Source organism: Coenobita brevimanus, chromosome 76 (genome assembly GCF_032717465.1).
Source record: "Coenobita brevimanus isolate Jiangsu-jjx chromosome 76, ASM3271746v2, whole genome shotgun sequence".
In the NCBI taxonomy this organism is placed as follows: Eukaryota; Metazoa; Arthropoda; class Malacostraca; order Decapoda; family Coenobitidae; genus Coenobita; species Coenobita brevimanus.
Window position 1 is genome coordinate 12,107,630 of NC_137029.1, and position 17,850 is coordinate 12,125,479.

The 17,850-nt window shown below is 42.2% G+C and overlaps 1 protein-coding gene and 1 pseudogene across 1 annotated transcript in view; both read right to left on the reverse strand.

Moving 5' to 3' along the window:
• The window catches only part of LOC145408276 (lactadherin-like), a gene marked incomplete at its 5' end in the record, with an annotated part of 466,139 nt that overhangs the window by 287,704 nt on the left and 160,585 nt on the right, over positions 1 to 17,850 (reverse strand). The gene's annotated exons all lie outside the window — the stretch shown is intronic.
• On the reverse strand, positions 9,999 to 10,117 carry LOC145408330 (5S ribosomal RNA; annotated as a pseudogene).

Here is a 17,850-nt window from a genome sequence, read left to right on the forward strand (position 1 = left end):
CTGCAATTCCCAATTGTTGAGCAACAAGCTTAAGTTCATTCTTTGTTCTGTTTTCTACATCACACACTGTTTGCAAATTTGACAAAAAATCTTTGGCTTCATCAAGCGTAGTAATAGTAGAAATCATGAATAAATCACAGTCACAAAATATCAAGCAACATCCTCATGATAATATCCTGAATATCCTGATAAGAGGTCGCCAAATTTATGTTACGGAACAGAGAAAGATAATGTACACTTTAAGTGAGAATACTAAAAATCACTACTGTCCCGCAAAGTTCCAGGTTCAAAACAAAAGAGTTAGGTAAAGTTACAAGTTAAAGTTTAATGCTCAAACTAACAACAAAACATTCAGGACTCATAAGGATAATGTAATGGCAAAAAACAGGTTAAATATATATTAACTGCAATAGCCTCTATTAACACGAAATTAGCAAGAGTAAATTTATCTAAGTCAGCCCTGATAAAATGAGAAAACCGGCTAATGCTCAGTGAATGCAAGATATATTATTACAGATACAAAATATTATTAATAATGGCTGACACCCAAAACACATGAATCACAAAAACCTCACTAGGCCTAAGAATTAACATCCTATGCTACACAGTACAAGAAAAAAATGCAATAACAGTCATACTCAAATTACACAGCTGCTAGATGGTTGGAGACTTCCTGAGCACTCACAATAATAACAACTGTACAGGGGAGGACAGAGATGTGAGCAAAATGAGGAGTAGATCTAAGTGGCAATTAATGCAGAGACTGAGCTCATTATATAGGGGCCGGCAGAGCTTGATACAACTTGTAAGAAGGACGCGCAAATGAAGCCATAGGGGACAAAGAGTTGACAATCCTGCTCTGAACAACAGAAAGAACGACTTACTCTACTATAAGGGTAGAAGGGGGGAGTGAGGTAGAACACGCTCGTGATGAAACATGCAGCATACTGTATGTTAGAATTACACAAAGGATGATGAAATCATAGGCTATGTAACAATATATATATATATATATATATATATATATATATATATATATATATACAGAGAGAGAGAGAGAGAGAGAGAGAGAGAGACAGACAGACAGACAGACAGACAGACACCAGCCGCTGATTGGCCGGCGAATGGTGTCAGTCCAGCCCACCACCTGTCGCTCGACCAGTCGCCGGCTGAACGGCGGCCGGACTTCATCCACCACCCCGGACAGGAGGCTTGTGGACGGCGACCACCACAGTCCAGTCGTTTCTTTGATGGAGTGTGGACGGCAACCGCACAGAGCGGGCGGCGACCAGCCTCCGTCCGGATGGCAACGACAGCTTAAAAATCAGGTGTCGCCAACCAGTTGCAGTCCATAAGCCAGCCAGACGCAGTCCACCCGCCCACCGGACAGCTTCCATGCCACGACAGCGGTGGTCACGGGGAGGTTTTTCGTGCAGAGCGAAAAACCTCACGACGATTTTTTGGTCGCCATGGTGGCCTGCGGCTAGACCGAGACACATGAAGACCGGTCGTAAACCTCACCAAAACCACCCACGACTTGCAGGTCGCGGGTGGTTTGCGATAAGTCGTACCTGCTGTGTGACTGGGCCCTAGGACTGCTTGTGAGGTGTGGTAAGTGTGTGGTATGTTGTGGGTTAGGGGATGTGCGTGGCAAGAGTTGAAGGTTGCAGGAGCAAGTTGTGGTGAGTGAGGTTCTGGTGTGAGGGATGCGACGTGAGTATTGTGAGGTGTATGTGTGTGTGTGTGTGTGTGTGTGTGTAATTCACCGGGTCGGTCAGGATCACCTGATGGTCGTGATCGTCAGCTTTTACCCTCCCGGAAGGGAGCTGAGAGCTCATATAGTCCGATCTAAGGGCAAGGCTATGACCTTCACACACGCACACACCCGTCCCCTTGCTCAAGGGGAACAGTAACCACCCACTTCGTCAGTGAAACTTTTCGCAACCTGAGCGAGGCGCGAACTCCCGTCTACCAGATGGCAAGCGAGAACGTTACCACTGCACCAGCGAGCGGTGTGTGTGTGTGTGTGTGTGTGTATGAGGGTGGGGGGGAGTTGTGAGTGAAATGAGTAAAGTTTGGTGATAATGACAAACAGCCGGTAAGGCGCGAGTGAGAAGCATGGTGGGTGATTTGGTGAGAGTGAGGTTAGTGTGTGAAATGAGAGTCAGAGAAGTGGTGTATTGAGAGTAAAGTACAGGGGATGTGGTGAGAATGAGATGTGGTGAGAATGCTGAGTGATGAGAATGTGTGGTGAATGAGGTAAGGATAATAAGTGTCGTGGGTAAGTAAGACGTGATTGAAATAATGTGGTGAGAGCGAGGTGGGATGAGTGAGGTGCGAATGCGAGGTGTGATGGGTGGGTGTGAAGCAGTGAGAGTGAAGTGTGGTGAAAGCGAGGTGTACAGAGTGAGGTAGGAGTGAGAAATGTGGTAGATGAGTGTGATATAATGTGGGCGAGGTACGAGTAAGAGGTGTGGTGGGTGAGTGGATTATGGCGATAGCATGATGTTGTGTAAGTGAGGTGCGATTAGAGAGGAATAGTATAATTACATCACTCTCATGGCTCAGTGTGACTTAGGCCGCGTCCACACCAAATACTTCCTAGCACGGGCGGGAGTTCTACATCTCCATAACTCATATAAATTCTCGTTTGCACCTGCCAGCGTACAGTGTGGCAACCTGTTTGGGTTACAATGAAACAAAATTCCCGCCTGCAATCCCCGGCACCAGTCAACAAATAGTGTGGACGAGACCTTACACCGGGATTCCCCCTGTCCGTGAGTAGAGTGTGTGAACAAAAGGGATAATAATCATGAATATGGGAGAAATGCGAGCTTTCCCTTTTGCTGTTACTGAATTAAATTTGTATTTAAATCGTAAATCAACCCGTGCCACCTAACTTGCAATGACCATCTTCACGGTACTGTATATACTCCCAACAGCCCAGGCCCACCATTATCATCTCAGTCCATTCCACCCACTTCTTTTTGCCCTGTCCAGCCTATTCTAACTCTTCCCGCTCCTATCTCCCCTCATGAAAAAATAGGAAGAAAAAAATTATATGAATGAGTACTCAGAGTGTGCAACCCACAACCAGCAACTGCTGTAAGAGTCGAAGATTTAGCTTTGCACTGTGACCTTGACCGTCGACAGAATACTCTCAAAATCGAATTATTTTGTTTTTGCCCAGCCTTTAATACTTCCACAAACTTTGGTTCAAATCATATTACATCTGTTAGACCCTTTGACCCTTCCCTATGACCTTGACCTTTGACTGCTATCAAAATCGAATCTCTTTATCCTTGTTTAACAAGCATTCTTCCGCACTTCTGTATTTTTTGGAAAAAATTTAAGTTGAAATTGTCATGTGACCTTCGTTTTTGACCTAATGTTCTCAAATATCAGATACAACTTAGTTGTACGTCACCTAATCCATAATTATTCATTAATGAACCTAAGCTCTCCTTAATGTACCAAACTTTATCTGATTTCACCTGACTCAAGAGAAGAGACCTGATTTGCTATGCGTGGATCTGAACTTGACTGACGTGATCTAAGATAACTAGAACAGATTAAAATCGACGAACCTGGCGTAGAGTGGATGTGAAGTAGACTAAATGATGTAGACTAATTAGGGTGGGATGGATTGTGTAGGGCCAAAACGGACTTGATGTAGCCTGCATGGACCTGGAGCGTGATTCATTGCCACGTGAATAGTTCTGAACGCATATTAACTCCTTCATTCCGGTTATTTAATTATTTTTTTTAAGTTTATCTGTTGCTATCTCCGTACGATTTTACTCAGTTATGTAGAGATTTTTCAAACTCTGGGGAGTAGATGATTATAGTCTTCGTTAGCTCCTTCAGTAACAGAAGCCTTTCGTAAATTTAAAAAATCGTCTGGATGTAGCAAGTCCAAGAAAGGGCACTCACAGGCTGCATCAAAACATAACACTCCTCTTTGCTTAGCAAGCGAGAGTGTAAGAAAGTAATAAACCAATAAAATATGCCACCGTCTTGAAGAGGTTTCTGGACCTAAAGTGGCTTGAATGGGCCTAAACCGTAATGGACGCGAACTGTTCTGAACGAATAAGTAGCCGAAGTAGGTGTAGCCTCAGGTTCATCTGAAACGTGAACCCGCTGGAGTGCAGGCTGAAATTATCCTTTTCCGACAGTCTATCATCATCCTTTCAGAGGCAGGGCGGGAGTTGAAGGATGTTTGTATAACCAGGCAGAGGAATCACTCGGTTATATACTGTAGGTGCTGTCATGTGAAAGGAATCAATTAAAAGGGGCATACGTGGCCTAACTGGACCTGTCTTGGCTATTCCGCCCTGAAACGACATGCGCTATACCCGTTTTCACTCTGATCTGTCCCAGATTTTTGTCCTTTTACAGTTTACTTCACGTACCTTAGCTATCTGTCTATCTATAAATATATACCTAGGCTGCTTCTCCCAAGGAAGGGGAGGTAGCCGAGACAGGACGACACACTCCCCATTTACTCATCCATTCAAACACATTCATTCGCATCTTAGCCCCGAGGGGAGAACGGACAGATCCTCACTGCACCACACCGCACAAGGGTCAACTCCGCAATGCAATCAGTGACATCCGCAGCAGGGCCCAACAGCAAAGCTGGTTTACCCCTGCCACATCATAACAGACCCATCCCCTTACCCGCACCTGACCTGACTAGCTGATCAGACCAAATGCGGGAGAATATCCCCTCAGGGCTGCGTCATCACTTATTCATTCACAATTTCTCTCCATTTATTTCTGTCACGCACAGCCACTCTTCCTTGCTCAACAGACATCCCTCTTGCATCCAGTGCTCTCTTCACACTTTCCATCCATCCTATTCGTGGTCTTCCTCTCAGTCTTACACCTCTCACATCAGATCTAGTTATCTTTTTCACCAATTGCTCATTATCCATTCTCTCCATATACCTAAACCATGGCAACACCCTCTGCTCAACTCTACCAGCCATCTCCCGAACAACTCCAGTTCTCCTTCGCACTTCATCATTTCGCACTCGATCCATAAGCGTCACTCCACACATACTCCTCAGACACCTCATCTCCATTACATTCAAACTTTTCCTCTCTGCTACACCCATATTCCATGTTTCAGCCCCATATAACGCAGCCGGTACCACAACACCCTCATACAACCTTCTCTTTACATCCATTCTAAGCGAACGACACCTAAACACTTTTTTCATTCCTCCCAGCACCTTTCCTACTTCATTTATTCTAAACTTCACTTCTGCATCTATTCTTCCATCTACAGCAACATGTGACCCTAGATATTTAAAACACTCTACCTCCTCAAGCAACTCGCCATTCAAAGCTATATTCATCCCCCTACCATCTACCTTAGCTATCTATCTATCTATCTATAGCCCGACGCCCTAATCCCGCAAAGGGTGGCCGCAGACAAAACGCCTCCAAGTCACTCTGTCACCCACCATTTGACTCCCCTCCCCCCAACTCACCCCCCCCCTCCCTCATATACCTCTCAACTCCATCCCTCCACCTCATCCTCGGTCTACCCCTCCCTCTCCCTCCCTCCACCTCACCTACATATACCCTCTTAGTCAGTCTTTCATTCTCCATTCTCTCCACATGTCCAAACCACCTCAGTGTATTTCTCCTAATCTTTTCAACCACATCCACATCTACCCCACAACGTTCCTTTACTTCTTCATTCGTCAACCTGTCCCTCCACGTCACTCCACATGCTCCTCTCAAGTAACCTTAGCTACGGAAAAAAAAAAAAATGTTACGGCTCTACATCCTTTCCATAGCACTTCATCGCGATTAGCGTCGTATTTCAGTGTCGATCTAGTGTTATAACTCAGTATTAAAGAGGAGAAATTGCAGTTTTTGGCCAGGTTACACTAAAAACAGTATAACCTAACTTGGTTTGGCTGAGCCGGAATGGTTGTAAAAGGACAGGATATACGTAAAGTTGGTGGTGGTGGAGTGGAACGCCTTCACACACCGATATGACTGGCTGGCTCCGCTGCCTGGTCCTTCAGAGGTCCCTCATTTCCCATGTTATTCTCGAAAAGATGGATGTTGGACTCCTGGAGAAGGGTAACTTCAGCCTGCCGTCCACTGGGTTAACATTCCGATGAGCATGGGTTTGCAACTTCTACAATACCTGAACTTGTCCGAAAAAAACTGAAGTGACCCCTGAACTTGAATGGGCCTCAATAGTTGTAGCAGTTGTTGTTGTTGTAACTCTAGGCTCTTCTGACACGTGAACCCAGTCGACTACAGACTGAAACTGCCCTCTTCCCGCAGCTCACCACCCTTTCTCCGGGAGATAGGGAAGTAGTTGAGGGGTATCTGCATAACCGGTCAGCACCTTTACCAAGTAATATTGGTGCAACCATGTGAAGGCGCCCCTCTACCGCACAACGGGCCACAGTGAACTTACTTCATAGATATAATTATTAATTACCACATCTCGCGGTTCAGTTCTGGTTTGGACAAAAGGGCTGACAACTGATATCTTAGTTTCTTCAAAATTATCAAAATGCAGTACTATATTATGTATCTAATCATCACATTTGCAGGAAAGAACTGTGTCATTAACCAATCATCAGGCGTTGGCTGGAATACAATAATGGAGCTGTGCCGACCATGAGAGTGTTAATGGTATCCTCTCATAGGTAAATACAATTGTCTCGCGTTAACTGGAATAAAATAAAACACGCTAACAAGAGAGATCTAATTCCCTTTTCCCCCTGAAGATATGTTTCATACCCGTTTTACTCTAACTTGACCGAACCTGCAATCACCCCATATTAAATACGATGCTGTAGCAAGAAATTAACACCAAAATATAATGCCAGTCACGAAGAAGTGCTTTAGAAAGTGTTTAGAACCATGGTCCTGTCTCACTGTGCCACTGAGGTAGGTGAAATTAGATGCAAAAGGACAAAAATCTGGACCAGGTTAAGGTAAAAGGCTTACAGACGATGGCCTCTAGACTTCAGCGATATTTCCTAGCCACCCATATCGTCCATTATGGCAGAAGTGTCATCTGTATAGTTTCTTCCTCATTTTTAGCCCCTTAAATACCATGACACACTGCAGACTTGATCTTTTGCTGATAGTAGATCACTCCATTTAGCACTGTGGAGACTTTTCGAACTGCAGAGGTAAGATACAACCTTCACTGATCCACGTCACTATAAAAATTCACCTGTAAGTTCACTTATACTTTCTGGGGTAGCAAGAATAAATTGAAAGATACGTCATCAGACTGAGACAAAGTGATTCCTCTTCTCCTTGTCAGAGTGCTTTAGTAAAAGTTTTTTATTCAACTGATTTATTTTTTTCTCTTATTATTAAAATCTTTTACAGAAGCTCGTAAATTCTCATACAATAAAGTTTAACTTATATTCTATCTTACTCTTGCAACTGACAGACGATTTTATCATTTTTTTTCCATCCTGGAGGAGACGTCTTCATGGGATTAATGGACACTATATTTGACCTGTCTAACTCGAAAAGTCTCTCCTAAAGTTAAAGACATCATTTGGAGACGGCAAGAACAAAGTAGAAAATACGTCATCAGACTGAAAGGTTTAATATTCTGTTTTGCAGACTAATCTTAGTGAAATCCGTTTGTTCTCTTTTCGGTTTCCAGACAACAAATAGAAGAGTTGCTGCTTGTGAGATTTTAAATACAGGAATATCAGTTTTCTTTGACAATTTTCTTTTATTATGCAAGCAATATTGTCTCTTCGAACTGTATAGTCTCTCTCTCTCTCTCTCTCTCTGACCACGCTTGTTTTTCTGTGATCAGTGACAGCTCCTCGCCTCATTAATTTAAGCCCACTGGGACGACGGAGAATTGGTTTCCTCGCTTCTGCATCCAAATTTGTTCACTGGCATCTGGTGGGGAAGGGATCCACCAATTCCACTTTCTCAGCCTCTCCAGTGGTGAGCCTTCATGTAATAGCACCGACACACCTGGGTGACTCAACACTCTAATTAAACAAACATTCCGCTACTACTCGTACTTCCCTACCTTCCAAGAATGAGGATGGTGGACTGAGGGAAAGGGACAGTTTACGTCTATAGTCCACTGGGTTCACGATTCACATAAACCTGGGGTTACAACAACTATTGATAGCGATTCTGGTATTGTTTTCAGTTTATCTATCTGTGTGTATCTGTGTCTGTTAGCACGATAACTTCGCAACCGCTCAAGATATCATCACAAAACTTTACAGGTGTGTAGTAGGGATGAAATTCTCGGACGAATTCGAAATTGATGAAGGTAGGTCAAGGTTAGGGTCATATTCGGAGGCGCGCTAGATATGTATCTGTTCGCGGCTGGTGTGATTTTCCCCTTGAGGGCCTTCTAGTACTAACTTCTGTCTGGCGGGACCTTTATCATTTCATTCTTACTGGATTCAGAGGAATTAATTCAACCTTGGACAGACATTGCAAACTGGAGGAGGTAAATGTAGCCCTTTTTTAACTACTTCACCAATGAAAGACCTCCCTAACCTGGATAGAATTATCACAATGTCGCAAGAATATAGTGAAATATAAATTATAGGATTCAGGAGGTACCAGTGGTGTCAGACGATTGATTTTTTCTGGCAGTGTTTTTCTGGGCAGTTTTATCGTGGTGACGTTCTTGTGACAACGGTTTTATATATATATATATATATATATATATATATATATATATATATATATATATATATATATATATATATATATATATATATATATATATATATATATATATATATATATATATATATTGTTTCATGAGCCTTGGCAGTCGCAGTCATCATGAAAAGTCAACAGCAATCACGAAAAAGTCGCCGCCAAGATCGAGCTGCCTGAGTAAAGCTGCCAAGCAAAAAATAATTGAATGAAGGAATAAACAAATAAGTAAAAAAATAAATCTAACATGACACCGCTTTTCGTCTCGGGGTCCACATCCTTCCCTTTGCAGGATTAAGGCCATCTGCATTATGGTACTCTTAAGACACATCCAATTATGGTTTTCTTCTTTGTACTTAAACTGTGAGATAGACTGTAGACAGTTCTACTGATGTAGTCAAATCAGATACACTTTCCTATTAAAAAGTGGTAGTTTGTTGCCCGTTCACTATCCCAAGTTAAATATTTATATACCTGTCTGTCTACACCCAGACACCTTAATTCTGTAATGGGTGACCAAAAGCAAATCGTCTCCATGGTGCCCTGTCCTCTTTCATTTGGCCACCCTCCTCCAACTCATACACCATTTCTCTCATATAGCTCTTCACTCCATTCCTCCATCTCTTTCATGGTCCTTCCCCTCCCTTCTCCTCCAACCCATGCAAGTGCACTCAGCTAGTCAGTCTCTCATTCCTTATCCCCTTCACATGGCCAAACCATCTCGGACTTTTTTTCTTAATACTTCTAATGACATCCACATCTAGATTTAAATATTAGACAAAGAAGATCAGATAAAAACTTTTGGAAAAATAGATTTTTTGAATTTATCATAGGGAACAAAATAATACTGACTATATGAAAAGCACTGGTAGATTTTAAAATAAATAAATAAAAAAAAAGGCTATGCTTAAATGTGCTAACTTACTACCTGAATGAAACTATTAAATAACTACAATTTTCACCGGAGCCGCATCATGATAAATGAATGGAGGTTACATTATTATATAAAGGCAGCAGACTGCATTGGCAGACAGAATGATATATAGGTCATCTCTCTAAAAAAAAAAAAAATGTATACACAGGTAACACAGAACTGCCTAGGGATAAGCAATTATCGCTCCACCCACGTATTAGCATAATATTTTAAATTAAATATAATTACATGATATTTTTTACAAAGTTCATTCATTCATTGCCAGACACCATGTATCCCAAACGGGGTGGCCAAGGGCTTAGAGTTAATTGTTTTACAGGGAGGGGCACTAATCCTCCACCAACCCCACTTGACGTAGGGATGCCAACAGCATCTGGTGTTCCCAGGCGGTCACCCATCCAAGTACTAACCAGACCCAACGTTGCTTAACTTCGCTGATAGAACGGGAAGCGGTGTACTCAACGTGGTATGTCCGTTGCTTAATGAAATCAGTTTTTCCACATATATGAAAGGGACATAAGCATATCATTAACTAGAACACATGATTACTTCTAATGTTGGATTTAATAGGGACTTGAATATTCATTCACAAAGTTTTCCAACAACTGACATCATACAAGTACAACAGACTGTCCTTAACATTAATATTGGGTTTTGCGGGTTCAGTGACATTTTAATTAAAGAAATAATCCTGAAACAAAACCCAGAAGAAGTAAAGGATAACTTTAACCCGAGACGTCCCGTCGACGTATGGGTACGTTGCAACATTTTGCATTTGCCAGTCCCGACGACGTACTGGTACGTTGTGCAAGTGCAAGGTCCCTAATTTGCACAATTTTCAATTTTTGCGCATGATTTTTTGTACGTATACACGGGACACCTTCCTCTATTCCTCTACAAGATGCCAAGCAGGGACAATGCCTTACATCACATAACCTCCCTCCCCCCATTGTCTCAGCAATTCACCTGTTACCAGTGACCTGGCCAATAAAGACATTCAGGGCCAGAGTGATTCCCCAATCGATGACAATGTGGAGGACAAAGTTTACATTGCATTAGAGGAAGAAACAGTCAGAAATGATGATCAGGTAATGTGGCAAAAGGTCAAGAATGGTGATGAGTTAGTGAGTGAAACAATGCTTATAATGCCTATATTACTGTTTGAAAACCAATATACTCTCGTACTACATATAAATTCGTACCAAATAAATAAATAAATACCGTTTATGAGTGGTGTGGAATAGTTATCCTCCCATAGAACTCGTTTTCTTTGCAGCCAGCCTGATAGAAAACCCTGTAAGGTAAGGAGGTACTCCTACCTGTATCGAGTATTTTAAACCTCAGGTGGGCGATTTCTCTATGAATTTTCGATGTTTCTCACCAAAAGCGGAGATTTTAGCCAAAAAATAATTTTTCCAAAAATGGCCGGGACTGGGGAGTGTCGGAGGTGCAAAAGTGCTCGGGACGTGACGGGTTAAGATTATATAGATGAGGTGTGAGAAATAAGGCAAGTTAGAGAAGCAGTGATAGAAAAGTGAGCTATGTATACAAAGGGATATGGAAAGTAGAGTGACACAGGGAAGAAAAGTGGCTGCTGCAAAGAAGGCCTTGGCAAGAATCCGAGGTCTAAGTGTGGCGGCTGTCAGAAGATATCATGAGAGTTCTAGTGCCTACAGCAACGCATGAGTGAGAGACCGTAATGTGGTATGAAAATGTAAAATCAAAAGTAAGATCAGTGGAAACAAGAATGTTCAGGAATATGTGTGGAATGAGGGGGGTGGACGGAAAAAGAAGTACTGTTATTGGTAAGGGAATCCATGGACACCAGAGTAAGAAAGTGTGCTCAGATAGTACTATAATATGAAATGAATGGTGTGAAAAACCTGGATAAAAGATTATATCTCAGTGAGTTTGTAGGTGGGAGGAGATTTCGTATGCCAGGGAAATGGGGAATAGATATGGCAAGTGAATGCATAAGAAAGAGAAGCATTGAAACTGACAAGGCTAGGAAACTGACATGATACCAATATGGTTAAATGATTTTTGTGCCGAGGAGTGTATGACCAGGGTTTGTCACCCATTTAACGTGCTTGTCGTCGGATTGGCTGTTGGATAGGTGGATGTGAAGGTATGTGTGGAATATGTTTCTGCCTATCAGGTGCAGGCAGAATTCTGGGGGCATGAATGGTGAGTGGAAATGGGTGTGTCCCAATTAGTCGGGCAATCTTTGGTTAGTAACTCCTTCTATCAAGCTTTTTCTGGCTCTCTGGGTCTTATCTCACCTCACCCCAGGATAAGAAAAGAGGTATGGATATGATGATGATGATGGTGATGATGATGACAGAAATCCTCATATTTTCTGGCCCTCCTCTAACCATGCCTCGTATCACACCCTTGCCCTCATGCTTATCTCTGATCAGATATCAGTGTCACTCTACAAGGTGTTTCTAAGCAAAATGTAAAATTTTCGGAGGACTAATTCATTACAATCGATAATATTATTCATTATATTTCTTAATTCACAGGCAACAAAAATTCAATTCTTCAGTTGTTTCTAATAATTTACCAGTCTAGGCAGTCCAATCTCATCCAGTTCAGGGCCTCCTTTCCTAAGGCTGCACATATAATACCTTCAATACAAAACCTAAAATACAAACAACACCTACCAAGCTATTTTATTGCTTGTCTTAACTGAGTGAATTTCGAATCCAGTGTTTCTCCTCCATCACCATTCCACACCTATCAGGCCACCGGCCACCCCTGATACCACCAAGCCCTTCCCCTAACCCCTCACCCCAAAGTGACTTGCGATTAGAGAGAACGGGACTTGACCAATGGTGGGTAGGTAACTTTTTATGTCCTCTATACAGGCCTACTCAATTAAAAAATGTCGGTGCACAATTCGCGCAAAACAATTTGACACCACAGACGATGAACAGTGTAAAGTGCTTAGTGGTCTAACTCCCACGTTGGTAGCCCTGCTTCCATTTGGATGCCATAAATGTCTTGCTTGCGACATTTCCTCTCACATCCATAGTAAGTATTGCTATTATATGCGCAGTATGAGGAGAATAAATTAATCATTATGGAGCATCATAAACATATATTGATAATCTATAACATCCTCGGATTCCTCTTTGTCTATCTATCTATCTATCTATTGCCAGACGCCTCAATCCCGTTTGGGGTGGCCACAAACAAATCGCCTCCAAGTCGTCCTGTCCCCCGCCATTTCACTGCCCTGCTCCCAACTCACACCCCCCTCTCTCATATACCTCTCCACCCCATCCCTCCATCTCATCCTCGGCCTCCCCCTCCCTCTTCCCCCCTCCACCTCACTCACATACACTCTCCTCGTCAGTCTTTCACCCTCCATCCTCTCCATATGGCCAAACCACCTCAGTGTGTTCCTCATAACGCTTCCTATCACATCCACATCCACACCACAACGCTCCTTTATATCCTCATTCGTCAGCCTGTCTCTCCACGTGACTCCACAGGCTCCTCTTAAATGACTCATTTCCACTGCTCTCACTCTTGACTTGTGTCCTTCCGACAACGTCCAAACTTCACTTCCATACGTTAGAGTTGGTAACACAATACTGTCATGTAGTAACTTTTTCTATTCCATGCTCACTTCCCTGTTTTTTATCACTGCTTTCAATGAGCCAGCAACCTTTCTTCCCTGTTGTACCCTTTCAAGCACTTCACCCTCCAAACCTCCATCCTTACTCATCACACTACCCAAGTACTTAAACGTACTCACATTTTCCAGTTCCTCACCATCCAACCTCGCTGTACATTCACGGACTTCATCTCTCTCAAAGACCATCACTTTACGCTTCCCTACATTCACCTTCAGATTCCGTTTCTTACATACTCTCCCAAACTCATCCACCAAGCCTTGCAGCTCCCCTTCGTCTTCATTCAACAACACAGTATCAACTGCAAACAGCAGTACAGGGAGTTTCCAAACACTATCCCCTCTCACCAGGGCCACTCCAACATCCACTACCCTACCTTGTACCTCTTTTATTACCCCATCCATGAACAGATTGAACAACCATGGAGACATGACACATCCCTGTTTCAACCCAACCTCCAAAGAGAAAAATTCACTTAGTTCACCATCCACACGCACTGCAGCCTTAGCACCATCATACATACTCTTCACAGCATTCAACAACTTTCCATCTACTCCATATATTCTACTCCATTCCATCTACTCTTTGTACGATATGTATTTATGTTATAGTGTGTGTGTGTGTGTGTGTGTGTGTGTGTGTGTGTGTGTGTGTGTGTGTGTGTGTGTGTGTGTGTGTGTGTGTGTGTGTGTGTGTGTGTGTGTGTGTGTGTGTGTGTGTGTGTGTGTGTGTGTGTGTGTGTGCTGAGAAAAAAATGCACCATTTAATGTTGCTAACCTATTTTTTTCATTTGTACAGAGCAACAATAGCCAGCTATCCACAGGTCGTCTACCACAGTGATGTTCTGTATTGATAAAGTCAACTTCTGACAAGTTTTATCTGGGTCCACCCATTTCTCATGGGCTTGGAAGGCTTTCTAGTATGGTACCTTGTCCATAGCAGTTTATTTCGTATATTTCACCTCGACTTATTCTTGCTTGCTGCTTATGTGATTTATCGACATACTTTTCATATATTTAAAATATGTGCACAAGTGGATATTAACGTTCTATGTGCAGAAACAATCCTGTATTGAAGAGGTGTCAAAAGGACTCCTATAAAACGACGAGAATACGGCGCCAGGCCTCAGTCAATATAAATGAGCTACACCTCGCTCTTACTGGCTTCACACCATTCAAAGGGGACAAGAAATCAGATTACGCAAATGTCACTAGTTGTGTTATCAAGTTCGCTTGTTACGTCTTCTAAACACTGGCAGCTATGATCCGCTCGTCGTGTTGATTATATTGTCGTTTTGCCTAGACTTCTTACCAACCACGTTTCTTTCTCGTTTAGTGCATTCGTGTCCTCATGAAATATTTTCTGTTGTTAACTGAAACAGAATACTAATATTGTCTCGATCATCGGAGTATTAGTGGTGACAGAATCAACACTCCAAGGCCTCTATGACGCAATGGAATATAATCCTAGAAAAGACCAAGCAGTGAGAAACCTAACTTTAAAAGAAGAGCTTTAGTGTGTCTTTAGTTCACACTGTCGTGTGTTGCTCAACTCGAAGAAATATACTCACATATGGAAATCATGTTTACTGAGATGAAAAACAAAAATTTCCCAATGCAGAGATATACCTATGAGTATTACTGCCATATCTTAAACCATCATTACTATTCCTTTCCCGATTATTGACAACGATGGATAATTTTGCCTTTCTTGATAATAGTCGTGTTGATTAGATATCCTTGTTGCATAGAGTTCTTAGCAACCAGGTCTCATTTCAATTGATGATATTAACTGTCCTCTTCCTTTACTTATCTGAACAGAAAGACCCTCAGCATCCACTCGGAAGTTTACAGACAATGATCTAGCTGATTATGAAAATAACCTTTTCAATCCGGGTATATCAATTTTGTTTTTATTTCGCTGCTTTGGACGATACTGTTCAGCTTCATTGAGGTTATACGTGGCCTTCATTCGTCCTTTCACAACAATAGGATAGGTGTTCCCAGAGCTGAATCAAGTCGTCAAGAGGATTGAAGAACAAAACTACAAAGAAATCACAGAACTGAAGGGGTTCATTGTCGTGTGTTCTGCTTCTGCCAACCATATATTAATAAGATGAGTAAAAATACTGCGGAGGCTGACTATGACTCTAATAATCCTTTCAGTGCGATGTCGTCTTTCTAGCTTGATTGTTGTTACTTCTAGACCATTTTCTGTAGTTTAACGGTTATCTTTTACATTGAAGTGGACAGGACCTTTCTTCATTAACCCTTACAATATTTTCAGGTTTTGTTTTATTACTGATAACATCATACACTTACAATAAGCTTAGCGAAAATCTTTCATTCACCACCAGTATTGAGAAGCAGCAGTGCTGGAGTGAAAACTTTTTTTTTCTCGGTATAATTTAAGCTTATGAGAAGAGTAAACTGTTAGATTGCATAATATCCCTTATACAATGAAATATTAATCATGTTCAGCCAGGTTTTTCCTTACAGCTTTTAGTTCCAAGAAATGAATGAGTGGTTAGCTTTCTTGGAACTCTTAATAGGTTAATGATCAAACTGCTTAAGCACAGGTATTGAAACTGGGCTTATCTGCAATGTAATAAGGCCCTCATAAAATCACTTGATTACATTTTAAATTTACAAGCGAACCCGTTTTAGATGAAGCCTATTATTCTACTGGTCTTATGGTCAGGAACAACTTTGTGTGTGTGTGTGTGTGTGTGTGTGTGTGTAATTCACCGGGTCGGTCAGGATCACTTGATGGTCGTGATCGTCAGCTTTTTATCCTCCCGGAAGGGAGCTGAGAGCTCATATAGTCCGATCTAAGGGCAAGGCTGTGACCTTCACACACCCACACACCCGTCCCCTTGCTCAAGGGGGACAGTAGCCACTCACTTCGTCAGTGAAACTTTTCGCAACCTGAGCGAGGCGCGAACTCCCGTCTACCAGATGGCAAGCGAGAACGTTACCACTCCGCCAGCGAGCGGTGTGTGTGTGTGTGTGTGTGTGTGTGTGTGTGTGTGTGTGTGTGTGTGTGTGTGTGTGTGTGTGTGTAAAACTTTGAGAGACAGTTCCCTCCAGTGCTAATCGTATAACCAAATGACGCCAGGTGGTCTGGTGGGTTAAGGCGTTCCAACCCGATGGACTCACAGGGCTTACTATCCGTGGGTGGGATTTAAATTATTGTTCGCTTAATGCTACCCAGGGAAGAGTGAGGCTGGTACACCATTCGCTTTAAATATCTGATATTGAGTAGCCTGACCACGGGCTCCTACGCTCCTTATGGGGCAGAAAAGGATAGGATGATGTGTAATGGACAGATGATTCGAATTTTCTTCTTTGGCTGCTGTATCGTAATGCCTGGGTTCTTATGTTTGTCGCATGATGAATTTCCCTAACACCTTTTCTTAAGTTACTCTTCCTTCACCTTTATCATTCTTTTTCTGTGTCTTCCTTCTTCTTTTCCTGTTTCTCACCACCATCCACTCACTTGACGTAGTTTTGCCTACTTCTTCCTTCACCTTGATCATTCTTTTTCTGTGTTTGCCCTCCTCTCTTCCTATTTCTCACCATCATTCACTTACTTGATGTAGTGCTGCCTATTTCTTCCTTCACCTATTTTCTTATTAGACTTTGCTGTCCCCTATGTTACATATATCAGTCTAATATTCCCATACATAGCGTACAAAAGGATAATAACTAGCCATATCGAAAATTAATCGCTAAGGAAGAGGTGCTAGGGAGCTTCCTCAGCCTACGAGAATACAGGTCCTGGTGAAACATTAAGGCAAAATTTTGTTTTACTTTTTTAACCACCCTTCAGTTTATCTTTGCATTGGCGTTAAGAGAGAATATAATTGTGTACATTATTCCCTCATATTCTTTAGTTTTTAATCATTTTGTTTATACTTTACATCTGTATCGAGAGAGAGAGAGAGAGAGAGAGAGAGAGAGAGAGAGAGAGAGAGAGAGAATGTAAAACTTGAGGTAGTTATTAGCTTGGAGCCCACAAGGAATACTAATAACCACAGGACCACACCGGTCACTGCTCTCACTCCTACCACCACCACCACAACTTCCCCCATACTTCGCGGAGATTTTCGTACATTTGCAGCTAATTTCCTGTAACCCAATGATGGAATAAGACCATTCCACGGTTCTACATACTTTTCTATAGCACCTTTCGCACTTGGTATCGTATTCCTTCGTTACTTTCTTGTTAGAGCTCAGAGATAAGGAAGGGAAGATCTAGGTTTTAGATGAAGTTAATGTGCACGGAGCATTATACGAGTATGAAGTCGCTCCTAAACTTGGTCATACTGTATCTGCTGCGTATATCCTTGTGTTCATCGATGCCGCTGTTGTTGCATAAAGAATGTTAAAGAAATGGCGGTTTCGTAACAAAATTGTATGGTTCACTTGGATACTACGGTCTGCTGTAGCCTGACTTTTTTTTTGAGGGGAAGGTCTAAAACTCAAAAAGACTGAACACATAGAACCGAAATAAACCAGATGTGTTCTAGAAGCCTGTGTTTGTTAAAAGCTTGAGCTTTTCTCTCTT